Source organism: Chlorocebus sabaeus, chromosome 25, assembly GCF_047675955.1.
Source record: "Chlorocebus sabaeus isolate Y175 chromosome 25, mChlSab1.0.hap1, whole genome shotgun sequence".
Lineage (NCBI taxonomy): Eukaryota > Metazoa > Chordata > Mammalia > Primates > Cercopithecidae > Chlorocebus > Chlorocebus sabaeus.
The window spans coordinates 47,225,390-47,241,923 of record NC_132928.1 but is presented as its reverse complement, the minus strand read 5'-3'; the positions used below and the strand labels follow the sequence as shown (position 1 = coordinate 47,241,923).

The 16,534-nt window shown below is 39.4% G+C and overlaps 1 protein-coding gene across 2 annotated transcripts in view; it reads left to right on the top strand.

The window, feature by feature from the left end:
* The window catches only part of RGSL1 (regulator of G protein signaling like 1), a 101,110-nt gene that overhangs the window by 48,673 nt on the left and 35,903 nt on the right, over positions 1 to 16,534 (top strand). The window lies entirely within an intron of this gene.

The window sequence follows — 16,534 nt, the reverse complement described above, 5'->3', positions numbered from 1 at the left end:
ATGTAAATTAGTACAACCGCTATGGAGAACAATTTGGAGGTTCCTCAAAAAACTAAAAATAGAGCTATCATATGATCCAGCAACACCACTGCTGGGTATAACCAAAAGAAAGGAAATCAGTTATCGAAGAGTTATCTGCACTCTCATGCTTGTTATAGCACTGTTAACGATAGCCAAGATTTGGAAGCAACCTACATGTCCATCAAGATGGACATGGATAAAGAAATGGATCCAGATGAATGGATAAAGAAAATGTGCTCCTATACACAATGGAATACTATTCAGCCATAAAAAGATACTATTCAATCATGTGCAACAACATGGATGGAACTGGAGGTCATTATGTTAAGTGAAATATGCCAGGCACAGGAAGACAAACATCGTGTGTTCTCACATATGTGTGGGATCTAAAAATCAAAACAATTGAATCCATGGAGATAGAGAGTAGAAGGATGGTTACCAGAGGCTAGGAAGGGTAGTTGTGGGGTTGGAGGAGGGTGGGTTGTGTAGGGTGGTGAGGGGGAGATAAGGATAGTTAATGGGTACAAAAAAGTAATTTGAATGAATAAATTCTAGTATTTGATAGCACAACAGAGTGACTATTTTCAATAATAATTTAATCATACATTTTTAAATAACTAAAAGAATATAATTGGATTGTTTGTAACACAAAGGATAGAAGCTTGAGTGGATGAATACCCCATCTTTCATGATGTAACAATTATATATTGCATGCCTGTATCAAAACATCTCATATATCCCATGAATATATACACCTAAGTACTCACAAAAATTAAAAGTTAAAAAAAAAAATTATCGTGCTTTTCAGCCCCACAATTTTTATTTGATACCTTTTGTAATTTCTCTCTCTCTCTTTTCTTTTTTCTTTTTTTTGAGACAGAGTCTCACTCTGTCACCCAGGCTGGAGTGCAGTGGTGCAGTCTTGGCTCACTGCAATCTCTGCCTCCCAGGTTCAAGCGATTCCCCTGCCTCAGGCTCCTGAGTAGCTGGGACTACAGGTACACACCACCATGCCCAGCTAATTTTTGTATTTTTAGTAGAGATGGGGTTTCACCATGTTGGCCAGACTAGTCTCGAACTTGTGACCTCAGGTGCTCGCTTACCTACAGCCTCCCAAAGTGCTAGGATTACAGGTGTGAGTCACCATGCCCGGCCAGTTTGGTACTCTCTTTTGGTGAGACATCATTCTCCCGGGTGTTTGTAAGTTTCTTTGTCCATGGTTTCCTTTAGTTCTTTGAGCATATCTGAGACAATCGATTTAAAGACTAGTAAGTACAATGGCTGGACTTCTCATGGACAATTTCCATTGGTTCTTTTTTCCTGTGAATGGGCCATGCTTTGTGTGTGTGTGTGTGTGTGTGTGTGTGTGTGTGTGTGTGTGTACCTCATAGTTTTTTGGTTGAAGACTGGACTTTTTAATATCATAATGTAGCAATTGTGGAAATTAGATTCTCCCAAGGAAATTAGAAACTCCCCAGGATTTGTTGTTCTGCCTTTGGGGTTGGTGGTGTTTATTTAGTGACTTTTCTCAACTATTTTTGTAAAGTCTGTATTCTTTGTCATATGCGGCCACTGAAGTCTTAGTCCTGTTAGCCTGTGGTCATATAGTGTTTTGACAGTTTCCTTAAATTCTTGGAGCCAAAAAAGAAAGCAAAAGAAGAAAAAAATAAATTACCAGTCTTTGTAGATTGGCTTTGTGTTGGGATGCTCTTTCAACACGTAGCTAGCTAGGCCACTTATGTAACTCTTCTTTAGACTTCACTCCTCGCTTGCCTGGAAACTAAATTTCAGCCAGAGGTGAAAGTTTTGGGTCTTCTAATGCCTTTTCTGAGCATACATCCAGTTCTAGGTATGTATATGGACTTCTTGATTCTCTGGTATACATACAAGCTTTGAAAACTCTTATTACCCCCTATGTATCCTTCCCCAACTTCATCTTTTCCCAGCTTTTTGGTCTGTCAAATGCTATCCCAACTGTTGTCCCTAAGCCCAAGCTGTGGTGGTCAGTACTTGTGTCCTTAAATTCTTTTAGTCATTTCACTTGGGAAGCCTCCCCAGCCTTGGAAACACTCCAAGTATGGCAAAATAAAGGCTAGTCCTTGTGTCAGTTGTTCAGGGAGCCAGATAACTTTAGGTCAAAACAAACAACCACAATTTTTTGAAAATAAGATTCATATTTTGCCTTCTGGCACTAGCAACCTGCATTACAATATGGGCTGCTGTCATCATGGCCACCACTGATGTGGAGATTGGGGGTGGGGGGTATGTGGACAATTTAAAATGCCACACTTTCTTTTACCATGATGCATCCTCATCTTTCTTCACCAAGACTTTCCCTGGTTGTCATAAGTTCTTGACTAGCTTCAAGAATTCTCCAAAGCTCTGATTCTCACCATTTTTGTCATATCCTTAGTTGCTTTTGTGGAGGGATGAAGTCTGGGAGCTCCCTCCTTTGCTATTTTCTGTGACATCATTTCCTGCTATATCTTTTAATCCATGGATTTGGCATATTCCTCCATTTATTCATGTATTCATTAATTTCTATTTAAAACTAATAATTTTTATAGTTTTCCACTTATTATTATATATTTTCTATTATATTTATTTCTAGACCTTTGATGTTTTCTGATGCACTTATAAATGATGTTTTCTGATGTACTTATAAATTTTTAAAGTTTTATTTTTAACTTTGTCTGGCATATAGAAATATAATTGATTTTTATGTAATAGACCAGTGTTTCAAAACTGTACTGAATTAGCTAATTCTACAAGTTCATCTGCAAATTCCTTTGATACACACAATTATGTCCTCTGTGAATAAAGAGTTTCATTTTTTAAGATATTTATATATTTGATTTTCCTTTATTACCTTATTGCTCTTCCTAGGTCTTCCATTACTTTTTTAGATAGATGTGGCATTACATTGAGACACCCTTGCCTCAATCTCAATCTCAATTTAATCACAGATTTAATCTCTTCAAAATATATAGGACTGTTTAGATTTTCTGTTTCTTTTTATGCCATTTTAGTATGTTGTATATTTTATGAATTTGGCAATTTCATTTGACATTTCAAATATACTGACATGAAGTTACTTGTGATACTCTCATTATATTTAAATGTCTATAATACATGTAATGTTGAGTGCAGTATTCTGTATATGTTAGTTAGGTGTATTTGGCTAAGCACATTCACATTTTCTATATTTTTACTGATAGTTTTGGTTTTCATTTCTATCAGTTAGAAGAGACATTACTAATCTCCCACTCTGGATTTTTTTCATTTATCTTTTTAGTACTTTCAATTTTTGCTTTATTTGAGTCTACATTATTAGATGCAAGCAAATTTGGAATTACAGACCCCTGCTAGAATAATTCTTTTTCTCTAATAACACTTCCTGCTTTATAGTCTTTGTCTCCATTTGAAGAGTCATTACCTTTTTTCCCATCTTTTTATTGTTTAATATCCCTTTGTTCTTATATTTAAGCTAAGCCCCTTTTAAGCCTAATCTTGTTTCTTATATTTTTGTTTCCATTTAAATCCAATCTGACAATTGCCTTTTAGTAAGCATATTTAGTCCAATTACATTTGATATTATTACTCCTACATTGGGTTTAAAACGCTACCTTACCATTTCAAGTTTTTTTTTTAACGCTGCTGTAATAGATGTACATAGTTTCAGGGTACATGTGACAATTAAACACATTCACATAATTTGTAAAGATAAAATTAGTATACTTGGGAGATCCATCACCCTAAATATTTGTTTTTCTTTGCACTGGAACCATTAACATTCTTCTCTTCTGGCTAGCTTGAAATATATAATAGATTGTTGTAAGCTATATTGCTATATTCACCCTGCTCATCTTTCTCTTTTTTTTTTTTTTTTTTTTTTTTGAGACAGAGTTTCACTTTTGCTGCCCAGGCTGGAGTGCAATGGCACCATCTCGGCTCACCGCAAACTCCACCTTCCGGGTTCAAGCGATTCTCCTGCCTCAGTATCCCTAGTACTGGGATTACAGGCATGCGCCACCATGCCCGGCTAATTTTGTATTTTTAGTAGAGACACGGTTTCTCCATGTTGGCCAGGCTGGTCTCGAACTCACGACCTCAGGTGATCTGACTGCCTTGGCCACCCAAAGTGCTGGGATTACAGGTGCGAGCCACCGCACCTGGCCTCACCTTGCTCGTCTTTCTAACACTAGGTCTCATTTCTTCTATCAAACCACATATTTATACTCATTAATCAATTTCTTTCTTTCCTCCTTCCCCCTAATCTTTGCAGCCTCGGTAATCACCAATCATACTCCTTGTCTTCGTGAAATCCCTTTTTTACTACCACATATGAGTAAGAACATGTGATATTTGTCTTTTTGTGCTTGGCTTATTTCACGTAACATAATGACCTCCAGTTTAATTCATGTTGCTGCAAAAGACAGGATTTCATTCTTTTTTGTGGCTGGATAATATTCCATTGAGTATATGTACCATGTTTTCTTTATCCATTCATCTTTTGATGATTACTTAGGTTGATCTCATATCTTAGCTATTGTGAATAGTACTACAATGAACACTGGAGTGCAGATTTCTTTTTTCTTTTTTGGGACAGGGTCTCTCTGTCACTCAGGCTGGAGTACAGTGGTGCAATCATGGCTCATGGCAGCCTTGACCTCTTGGACTCAAGCAATTCTTCCACCTCAACCTCCTCGGGTAGTTGGGACCACAGGCACATGCCACCACACCCGGCTAATTATTTTATTGTTTTAGAGATGGGGTTTTGGCATGTTGCCCAGGCTGATTTCGAACTCCCGGGCTCAAACAATCCACCCACTTCAGCCTCTCAACGTGCTGATAGTGTGAGCCACCATGCCCGGCCCAGATGTTTTTTTTGATATGTTGATTTTCTTTCTTTAAAATACATACCCAGTAGTAGAATTGCTGTGTTATATGGTAGTTCTATTTTTAATTTTCCGAGAAACCTCCATACTGTTTTCCTACTGGCTGTATTAATTTGCATTCCTACCGACAATGTGCAGGTGTTTTCCTTTTTACACAATCTCACCAGCATCTGTTACTCGGTCTTTTTGATAAAAAGCCATTTTAACTAGGATGAGATCATATCTCATTGTAGTTTTGTTGCTGTTGTTATTTTTGATGTTGGTGGTGGTTGTTGTTGTTGTTGTTGTTGAGATGGAGTTTCCGCTCTTGTTGCCCAGGCTAGAGTGCAATGGTGTGATTTTGGCTCACTGCAACCTCTGCCTCCCGGGTTCAAGTGATTCTCCTGCCTCAGCCTCCTAAGTAGCTGGGATTATAGGCACCCACCACCATACCCAGTTAATTTTGTATTTTTAGTAGAGACGAGGTTTCACCATGTTGGTCAGGCAGGTCTTGAACTCCTGACCTCAGGTGATCCACCCACCTGGGCCTCCCAAAGTGCTGGGATTACAGGCGTGAGCGACTGTGCCTGGCTGTCATAGTCTTGATTTGCATTTCTCTGATGATCAGTGATGTCGAGCATTATTTCATACACCTGTTGACTATTTGCATGTTTCTTTTGAGAAATGTCTATTCAGATTTTTTGCCCATTTTTAAATTGGATTATTTGGTTTGCTGTTGAGTTGTTTGAGCTTCTTATATATTCTGGTTATGAATCCCTTTTCAGGTGGGTAGTCTGCAAATATTTTCTCCCAGCCTATGTGTTGCCTGTTTATTTTGATGATTGTTTTTGTTACTGTGAATAAATTTTAGGATGTAATCCTATTTGCATATTTTTATTTTGGTTGCTGGTGCTTTTGAGGTCTTACACAAAAAGTCTTTGCCCAGACGAATGTCCTGGAGCATTTCCCCAATGTTTCAGGTCTTAGAAGATTTTTGTCTTTAATACATTTTTATTTGATTTTTGTATACAATGAGAGATAGAGGTCTAGTTTCATTCTTCTCCATACAGTTATCCAGCTTTCTTTCTTTTTTATTTTTTATTTATTTATTTATTTATTTTTGAGACAGAGTTTCACTCTTGTTACCCAGGCTGGAGCACAGTGGCGCAATCTCAGCTCACCGCAACCTCCGCCTCCTGGGTTCAAGAGATTCTCCTGCCTCAGTCTCCCAAGTAGCTGGGATTACAGGCATGCACCACCATGCCCAGCTAATTCTGTGTTTTTAGTAGAGATGGGGTTTCTCCATATTGGTCAGGCTGGTCTCAAACTCCCGACCTCAGGTGATCTGCCCACCTCGGCCTCCCTAAGTGCTGGAATTACAGGTGTGAGCCACTGTGCCTGTCCAGTTATATAGCTTTCTTAGCACCATTTAATGAAGAGACTGTAATTTCCCCATTGTATCTTCTTTGCACATTTGTTGAAGATGAGTTGGCTATAAAGGCATGGATTTATATCTGGGCTCTGTGTTCTGTCCCGTTGATCTATGTATCTGTTTCCATGGTGCTGATTTGGTTACTGTAGCTTTGTAGTAACTTTTGAAACCAGGTAGTATGATGCTTCTAGCTTTGTCCTTTTTGCTTAGGATTGCTTTGGCTATTTGGGGGTCTTCTGTGATTTCATATAAATTGTGGGATTAAAAAAATTTCTCTGAAGAATGTGATTGGTGTTTCGATAGGATGAATCTATAAATTACTCTGGATAGTACTGTCATTTCGACAGTATTAATTCTTCCAATCCATGAGCATGAAGTAACCTTTCATTTGTGTATATCTTCTTTTTTGTTTCTTTCATCAGCATTTTGTAATTTTTCTTGTATAGATCTTTCATTTCTTTGGTTAAATTGATTCCTATGTATTTTATATTTTTGTAGCTATTATAAATGGGATTCCTTTTTACTTTTCAGATTGTTCACTGTTGGTGTATACAAATGCTACTAATTTTTGTATGTTGATTTTGTATCCTGAAACTTTACTGGATTTGTTTATCAGTTCTAACACTGCTATTATTGTATTACGGTCTTTCTCTCCTTTTACATCTATTAGTACTTTGATGCTTTGGTGTTAGGCACATAGATATTTAATTGCTGTATCCTCTTGCTAAGTTGACCTCTTTATTACTCTATAGTGACTCTCTTTGTCTCTTTTTATAGTCTTTGATTTGTTGTCTATTTTATCTGATGTAAGTATAGCTATTCTTACCTCTTTATTTCTGCTTGTATGGAATATCTTTTTCCATCCCCCACTTTCAGTCTGTATATGTGAAATGGGAGAGTTCCCTGACCCCCCCCCCCCACCGGCCCCACTGCAGAACGTGCAACAGGGGTGTGGCTCATCTGTTCGGCTGCTGCATGCTCAAACCCCTTACAGAAGGAGGGGTATGCAGACAGGCAGGTGCAGGAGCCAGGGCGAGCACTTCTGGGCTCCAGCCCCACAGTAGCTTTGACAGGTGGGTTCCTGCAATTATCAGAGCCCCAGTGGGTGTGCCACAGTGCCGTTTTAGCTCTACCGTCCAGAGACAGCTTAAGTGTTAACCAGCTCAGTGCCCTCTTTGTACCTGGGTTCTTGTCTGGTGTCCGGCAAGAATCAGGGCACACACAGATTTGAAGGATGGTGCATGATGGAGATGACTCTCAGCAGAATGGAGGTGGAGGTGAAAAAGGGATGGAGTGGGGAGATGATCTTCCCCTGGAGTTTGGCTACCCCATGGCTGATCTTCTGACTGTCCCCAGCTGAACTCCTCTCAACATTCTGATGCTCCTTCTCTCCTCTCCTTCTCTGCTGTGCCACTCTTCTGCTCCTCTGCTCTTCTGTTTATCTGCCCATGGAGCCTGGGGTTTGGGGTTTATATGGGCGCAGGACGGGGGTGGGGCATGGCAGGCCAAAAGGCAACATTTGGGTACGAAAACAGGAATGCCTGTTCCCATTTAGCAATGTAGGTTTCCAGGCCTAGGGGTAGGGCCTTTGCCAGGGAACTGCCCTCTTCTGCCCAGTATTTCCGTATCTCCAGTCCATATCATTTTCCCCCTCTGAAGAGGCACATCTAACTGCCATTAGAATATGGATGATAACCAATCTTAGCTACTTCCTGCTGACAGGGGCATTGTTTTGGGGAAATCAGAAGTCAGATTCCTCCCAGATCTATCTAAGGGTCTCTGGAAAAACGAAGCCATCATCCAAGGCTCTGGTTGCCTGACCATTTGGAGTTTGATAGCCTAGGTGAGAGAGAAAAAACAAGTTTTATAAGGTTAAGTATGCATGGGTTAAACATGTGTATTGTACAAGGAAAGAATCTAGTGCCAAAGACTACAGAAGTAAGAAGTGAAATATACTAACAACTTGTACCCGAAGCTGTTTTACCCTAGTGAAAGAAATTAAACCTTGTACGGGAGCAGTCATATTTTAGAAGAGAGATAACTATTCTTGCCACATCTGTAGCAGTTAACAGATGCATTCTGGGAATTCTGGGGTTTGCGGACTTGCATGGTGGCCCTTAAAGCTTCTGCCTCTTTCTTGTGTCTCCCTGTCTCTATTGTAAAAGACTAAGGCAGCCACTTCCAGGAGGTTCTCCAAAGTACTATCTGATCCCAGGACCCGTTTCTGCAACTTCTTCCTTGTATCAGGGGCTGCCTGAATAATAAATTTATCCTTTGGGGTTAGCTGTCACTTGACAGAATCAGGAGATAGAGAGGTGTACTTTACCAAGGCCCTTCTTAGCCTCTCTAAGAAAGCAATGGGATTTTCTTTTCTCTCTCTCTCTCTTTTTTTTTTTTTTTTTTTTTTTTTTTTTGAGACAGATTCTCGCTCTCTTGCTCAGATGAGAATGCAATGGCGTGATCTTGGCTCACTGCAACCTTCACCTCCTGGGTTCAAATGATTCTCCTGCCTCAGCCTCCTGAGTAGCTGGGATTACAGGCACCTGCCATCATGCCCGGCTAATTTTTGTATTTTTGTAGAGATGGTGTTTTACCATGTTAGCCAGTCTGGTCTTGAACTCCTGACCTCAGGTGATCCACCCACCTTGGCCTCCCAAAGTGCTGGGATTACAGGCGTGAGTTACCATGCCCAGCCTGCAGTGGGATTTTCATTAAATCCCTGGTGTATCATGGATAGCTTGCTGTAATTGAGAGGCTTGGTCCTCGTCCTACATAAGCCTTCCATTATGCATACCTGAAAGTCTCCTCTTCCAGTCTCCCATCTCGTCACTGGGATCCCATTTAGGGTCATTCACTTGTACTTCTTCTCTTCCAGTTGGATGAAGTTTGCCCCCTTCCCTGATGCTATATGTGATAAAAAGCTCATCCCCAAATCTCTCTGCCGCTTGTAGAGTGGCCTGCTTCTCAGTGTTCTTCAGGGTCCATTCAAAAGTAACATCACGTCTCTCCAGGAGAGTGCAAATATTTGGGTTAAATTCTGGAAAGCCTCTATATATCTGTCGGGGTTATCTGGAAACCTGCTAAGATCTCCCTTAATTTGCTTCAAGTCCTGTAGAGAGAAGGGGACTTGGACCTTATTAAAACCAAATTCACCAGGCATCTGCTGGAGGGCAAGAGTGAGACTGGGGGTCTACAGGGAGGACTTCTAGGAGGGGGCAAGCATGAGACTGAAGGAGGATAGGACCTTTTCTACAGAAAAGGTCTAATCGCCAGATGGTGTCGAAATGAATGGTTCCTTCCTGAGACTAAGCCAATCCTTCATAATTTGGCCAAACTTTTGTGCAGAGGGATATGAGGCATTTTTTCCTCCAGATTCTGAGGGTCAAAGCAGTCCCAGAGGTTCAGGATACACTCCAGAGGAGTATAAGCTGGGGGTGGTGAAGAGAGCAGGTTGTCCATTTTGAAAGACAGGAAAATAGAAGTGTTCCTCATTTCCTTTCCTTCTTTCAGTGAAAACTCAGGATGTGAGGGAGAGAGAAAACAGACAGTCCTCCTTTCTCTTCCATCTTTTCGTCCCCGAGTCCCAGTAACCACGGCAGGTGCCACCCATGGGTGTCACTGAGTCCCAGTAACCATGGCAGGCGCCACCCATGGGCGTCACTGCCGCCTGCATCCATGAAGCAGGGAGGGCCTAGAGAATAGGAATTGTCTGCATTCACTTATGTCTCCATCCCACTACTGTTGGCAACTTTGGGTTCCCTGGGCCTTATCTATGCCATGGAGCATGGCCTCCTTTCATGAAGCAGGGATTTAGTCGGCAGGAATTGGTCTTGCCCATTTACATTGTGCCTGCTGCCTGGCTTTGAATCCCTCAGATCTGGTTTTCCTTTCTAGGGCCGCAACCTGGAGCCTGGAATCGAGTTTGGGACAAAAAAAGTATTTCAGAGGCTGCATGGATCTGTTTAGATTAAGTCTCAAATGGGCCCTGGTGGATTTGCAGTTATCAGTCAACAGGGGTTGCTGCTCCCTATCATAAGCAGAGTGCATGGGGGAAGGAAAGAAAAGAAAAGAAAACAGTTTAAAGTACTAAAAAAAAAAGGAAAAGAGAGACAGAGAGAGAGACAGAGGGGGTGGAGGGAGAACCTCTTGCTTTGAGCAAATGGGTTCCTTTAATTATTGTATCTTTCCCCCAGTTTAGACCAGTGAGGATCCTTCAGCCATGGGGGGAATGGCTCTGCTGGCACGGCAAACAGGAGGCACTGGCCAGCTGCCTATGCAGGGTCCTAGCGGCAGCCGTGGTTTTTTTCTACCCCCCCCCCCAACCCCGCGCCCGTGGCCATTGGGCGCAGCTGGCACATGCTGCAGACTCGCCCAGGTGCCCTAGCCAGAAGGGGAGGGGATAAGGAGAGGAGCCACTGTGCGTGGGACCCTGTGGCCATGGGTTGGGCTTCAGGGTCGCACCAAACAGAAACCACATCGTTCTGAATTGCACCTCTGATGGCTGGGCCAAATGCTCATTCTATTTAATGTCATTGCCACAGTCTGTAGTAAAATCCTTAACATTATAAAAGAAGAGATAGGAGCCATTTCAAACCGTGAAAGAAGAGATAGCACAGCAAAGTCCAGGTATCTTGGCTGATGGAGTTCAGTCTTGGGGTCTTCCAGCAACAAATGATGCCTTTGTTGCCCTAGGGATTCACTTCAGTCCTATGCGATGGCTAGACCTCCGTGAAGGGAAACAGCCAATGTTCCTTTACCCACAGGAAAGAGAGAGGTGGCAGGCCAGAAGGCAACATTTGGGCACAAAACCAGAAATGCCTGTTCCCATTTAGGGTCGTGGGTTTCCAGGCTTGGGAGTGGGCCCTTTGCCAGGGAACTGCCCTTTTCTACCCAGTATTTCCCATCTCTGTCTCCTGTCCATATCATCTGTATGGGTGAAGTGAATTTCTTGCAGGTAGCATATAGTTGGGTCTTGTTTCTTTATCCGTTTAGCCACTCTCTACCTTTTAATTGCAGGATTAAGCTCATTTACATTCAGTGTTATCAATAAGTAAGGACTTACTACTGCCGTTTTGTTGCTTATTTTTCTGGTTGTTTTACAACTCCTTTCTTCCTTTTTTCCTTGCTTACTGTCTTTCTTTGTGGTGAAGTGATTTTCTCTTGTAGTATGTTTTAATTTGTTGCATTTGATTTTTAGTGAATGTATTATAGATTTTTGCATTGTGGTTACCATAAGGCTTGCAAAAAACATCTTATAGATATGTTATTTTATAAAGAAGTTAATCTATCTTAGATCATAAAGAATAAAAACAAGGAAAATATTTTTTTAAAGCTTTTACACTTTAACTCCATCCCTACCACAGTTTGACTTCAGTTATCTTAATTTACTTATTACTAATGTTTTAACAGTTTCTGTAGCTGTTATCATTTTTGATAGTTTTGCCTTTTGGGTTCATACTAAGTTATGAGTGGGTTGAACACCACAATTATAGTATTAAAGTATTCTGGGTTTGTCTGTGTACTTAATTTTATCAGTGCGTTTCATACCTTCAAATGTTTTTTCATTTGTTTGCTTTTTTAAGTTTTCTTTTCATGTTAGTGTTTTTTCTTTCAGATCAAAGAATTCCCTTTAGTGCTTCTTGTAAAACGAGTCTAGTGTTAGTGAATTCTTTCAGCTTTTGTTTGTCTAGGGAAGACTTTACCTCTCCTTTATAGTTGAAGGGTAACTTTTCCGGATACAATATTCTTGCATGGCAGTGTTTTTCTTTCAGCACTTTGAAAATCTTGTTCAACTTCCTGCTGGTCTGTATGATTTCTATTGAGAAGTCTGTTACTAGATGAACTGGAGGTCTCTTATATGCTATTTGCCTCTTTTCTATTTCTGGTATTTATTTATTTATTTATTTATTTATTTATTTATTTATTTATATTTTTCTCTCTGTCCTTGACTTTTAGGTGTTTGATTATTATAGTCCTTGGGGTAGTCTTATTTGGGTCAAATCTGTTTGGTGTTCTCTGACCTTCCTGTACCTGGATATTTATCTCTTTCTCAAGTTTTGCAAAGTTTTCAATTATTATTGTTTTTTAAATAAATCTTCTATCCCTTGCTCTTGCTCAAGTCCTTCTCAAACACCAGTAATTCAATTTTCTCTTTTGAAATTACTTTCTATATCTTGTAGGCAAACTTTGTTGATTTTTATATTTTTTCTTCTTTTTTCTCCTCTGACTGTGTATTTAAAATAGACTGTCTTCAGACTCACTGGTTCTTTCCTCTCCTTGATCCATTTTGCTTTGAGAGCCTCTAATGAATTTTTCAGTTCAGCAAATGTATTTCTAAGTTCCAAGATTTCTGTTTAGTTTTTTTATTATTTCAACTTATTTGTTAAATTTCTTCAATGGATTTCTGAATTGTTTTTCTGTGTTATCTTGGAGATCACTGAGTTTTCTTAAAACTGCTATTTTGAATTCTTGGTCAGAGAGCTCACATATCACCATCTCCTTAGTGTTATTTTCAGGTTCCTTGTTTTGGTCCTGGGAAAGGAAGATTGTGGTTCTCTGTTTGCTCTTGTTTCTTGTGGGTCTACATATGTGTCTTTGCATTAAAGGGTTATTTATTCCAGTCTTTTCTGTCTGGCTTGTTTTGTTTTTTATTGAATATATTTGCTTAGAGGATTTTTTTTGTCGCTTGTTTGTTTGTTTTGATATGGAGTTTTGTTCTATCACCCAGACTGGAGTGCAGTGGTACAAACATGGCTCACTGCAATCTCAACTTCCTGGGCTCAAGTGATCCTCCTGCCTCTGCCCCCCAAGTAGCTGGGACTACAGGCAAGCACCACTATACCCAGCTAATTTTTTTTTTAATAGAGATGAGGTCTCACCATGTTGCCCAAGCTGACCTGCTAGGTCACAGCCTCCTTTTCAGCTCTAGGAAGTATCTAAACCTCAGAATTGCCTCAGTTCTAGTAAAGGATTGGAGCACTGCTCTTCCCAAATGGAGGGGATCCCAAAGGGAATATCCTGGCAGTGTGGGAAGGCTGGTTAGGGGTTTGTGCCTATGGGACCTGTGGGACAAACCTCCGACAGTGTGATGTTGCTGAACAATCACTCTAATTTGATGTCTGCTTTGACTGATTTATAGAGCAGAGTTTCCAGAACTGGGGATGGTGGTCCCACCTCCCCGCTTTGCCTGTCCTCAGGAACAAATTTCCCTTCAGGCACTCTGAGTTCTTCCCATGAAGATGTTTCCCCTGCCAGAAAACCCAAGATGGTGGAGAAGCTGGTTTTAAACCTCAATCTCACTTTTCCCATGGTAGAAACAGCAAGTTGGGGGAAAATTTTCCATGCACTTGTTGCTGGGCATAATGTGGGGAGGGGTGTCTCAGATGTGGAGGTCCAATTCTCTTACCATCTGCACAGAGTTTTTTCACTTCTCTGCATCCCTGAGAACTGTCTCATATTATATTTGAGTTCCAGGATATTTCTGGCAACAATCTTAGCGTTGTCCATTTGTTTTTGTTTTTCTGGGTTGTGGTGGGTGGAGAGTGAAGCCAGCATCCTTCCATGCTGCCATTTTGGTACTCTATGTTACTATTTTTTATTTGTCCCTTCTGTTCTATATTTCTTTTTCTTTCCTTTTCATTTTCTTTTAGATTAAGATGGGGGGATACATCAATAATTTCTATATTTTTTCTCTAGTAATGTGTTTTCTTCTTCTTTTAGTGATTACCATATTGATTTCCAAATGCATCCTTGACATACTGGAGTTTGATGTAAACCAGTATTCCTACTGAATATGTATTATTGTTTTATGAGTCAATATTTATTTAGGCTAACTCACATATTTACCTTTTTCTTTCTTTTTCATTGATTTTTGCTCCCCCAAGCTGCCATCTAGAAATTTTTTTTATGTCTGAAGAGTACCCTTTGATATTTCCTTTAGTGTTCATCTGAAAAAGTCTTTATTTTGCTTTTATTTCTGAAGAATATAGTTTCTGGTTGTAGAATTCTTCTTGGAGTTGTTTCTTATTAACACTTTAAAAATGTTATCCCATTGTCTGTTGGCTTCCTTACTTCAATTTGAGGATTCACCTGTCAGTTTTCATTGACATTGCTTAGTAGAAGAAAATAGTTCTTTTATCCCCCCCTTTTCTTTACTATAATATGCCTTAGGTTTCATGCCACTTGTAGCTTTGGAACTTCTGGACTAGATATCTTTTGTCAGTTTTAGGGAATTTTCAGTTATTATCCCTTTGTATTTTTCCTGCTCCATTCCATCTATTCTGATAATTTTATTTTACATATTTTTGACTTTTTAAGTATATTTCGTATACTTTTTCTGTATTTTTCATTTTTCCTCCTCTGTGTGTTTCAGTCTGGATATGTCCTTTGCATCTAACTCCTAGTTCAACAATTTTCTCTTTAGTTGTGTATAATCTGTCATTCAACTCATCTGCTAGTTATTACTTTTCTTACTTGTAATCATTAAACTTTTTATTTCTAGAATTTCCATTTTTTTATAATATTATCTATTTTGATATTTTCCTTTTTGTCTTATAATTACTTGAACTATACTAATAATAGTCACTTTAAAGTTCATATTTGAATTTTCAGTGCTTATTTCAAGTACCATTTCCCCCCTCCCTTGGTCTTTGGAGAAATCTTTTAAAATATCTTGTTATTTCTGCTTGATTTATGAACATCATTGGTGAAAATTTGTAGAGCCAATTTGAACCTCTGGATGAAGTTATTTTCCTCCAGAGAGGATTTTTACTTCTGACATACACTAAACTATTAGCATCCAAATAACCTTAATTTACTCAGGGATTAAGTTGTTTCAAAGCTAGTTCTCATTCCCTTGATGATGAGCTGTTTCTTGTTTTCTCTGCTCTTTGGAGTTCCAACTGAAAGCTTGGGGTGTTTATCAGGGCCTCTTCTCCTTTGCTGTTTTGTAATTTTTGCCCCCTTTTGCCCTGAGAATCTGCCAAAAGCTCTGCTAAATTCCCCAGTAGCAATTTGTTTACATAATTGTCAAATGTCTTAAGAATAAAAGCTATGTCCAACGTTTTGCCCATTTGCTAAAGACCTATGGCTTTGTCTTGTGTCCCATTGTGACTTTAACACTGTAAATGCCTTTAGGGTGGTGAAAGTATTGTTATAAACTGACATGCCTGGTTTTTAGCATCCTCATTGTTTCTAACCTCTATATATTGATGTTGTTTTGTCTTAATTTTTTATAAATTTACTTTCACTTTGAAAGCGTATTATTTTTATCCAGTATTTCTAGGTGTTTTGTATTGGGAGGGTTTTTGTTTTGTTTCATTTTTATTTTATATATGGTCTTCCATAGTCTAGATTTTATTTTTTCACTTAGTTGCATTTGTTTAGATCCAACATATATTTCTATTGCTTTTAATACTTTTTGTATGCTTTCTGAAGGTATTGCCAAGCTACACACAAATTTCCTGTGTGGGTACATTCTATTTAAAAATTGTTTTAAAACAATAACTATATAACTAGGTCATGTTCTAATTTCTATAAGTCAGATGAGTAACACACCATCTATACCTTTGATGAGTTCATAGTCTATGTTTTCTTCTACAACATCAACTGCAAAGGGCACTTACAATACTGAAATTCATGAAATCTATTGTTCTTCAATAATAATGTTTTGTTTTTATTATTTAAAATTATTTTTGTAGACAGAGTCTTACTCTGTTGACCTGGCTGAAATGCAATGGTGTCATCATAGCTCACTGCAGCCTCAAACTCCTGGGCTCAACTGATCTTTTTGCCTGAGCCTTCCAGGTAGCTAGGACTGCAGGTGCACACAACCACTCCCAGTTAATTAGAGATGGGGTCTCACTGTGTTGTCCAGACTGATTTTAATATCCCAGCCTCAAGTGATCCTCCCACTTTGGCTTCCCAAAATGCTGGGATTATAGGCATGAGCCACTGTGCCCAGGCAATAATGCTGTTTTGATATATGCGAGAGAATAATGGTTTCTAAATGGCAATAGGGAACCAGACACCCATTCTGAACTTGTATGGTGTGCTAGAATATCATTTGAGAAGCTTACAGGGGAAGCAGCATCCTTGGGAAAGAAAATGGTTTTTATTAAAACAAGAAGATGGAGGGAACTCTTAAAGAAGAAGTCAACAATCTGTGAAAGTTTGCTTATTACAAAGCAGGGATTCCAGGGGACAA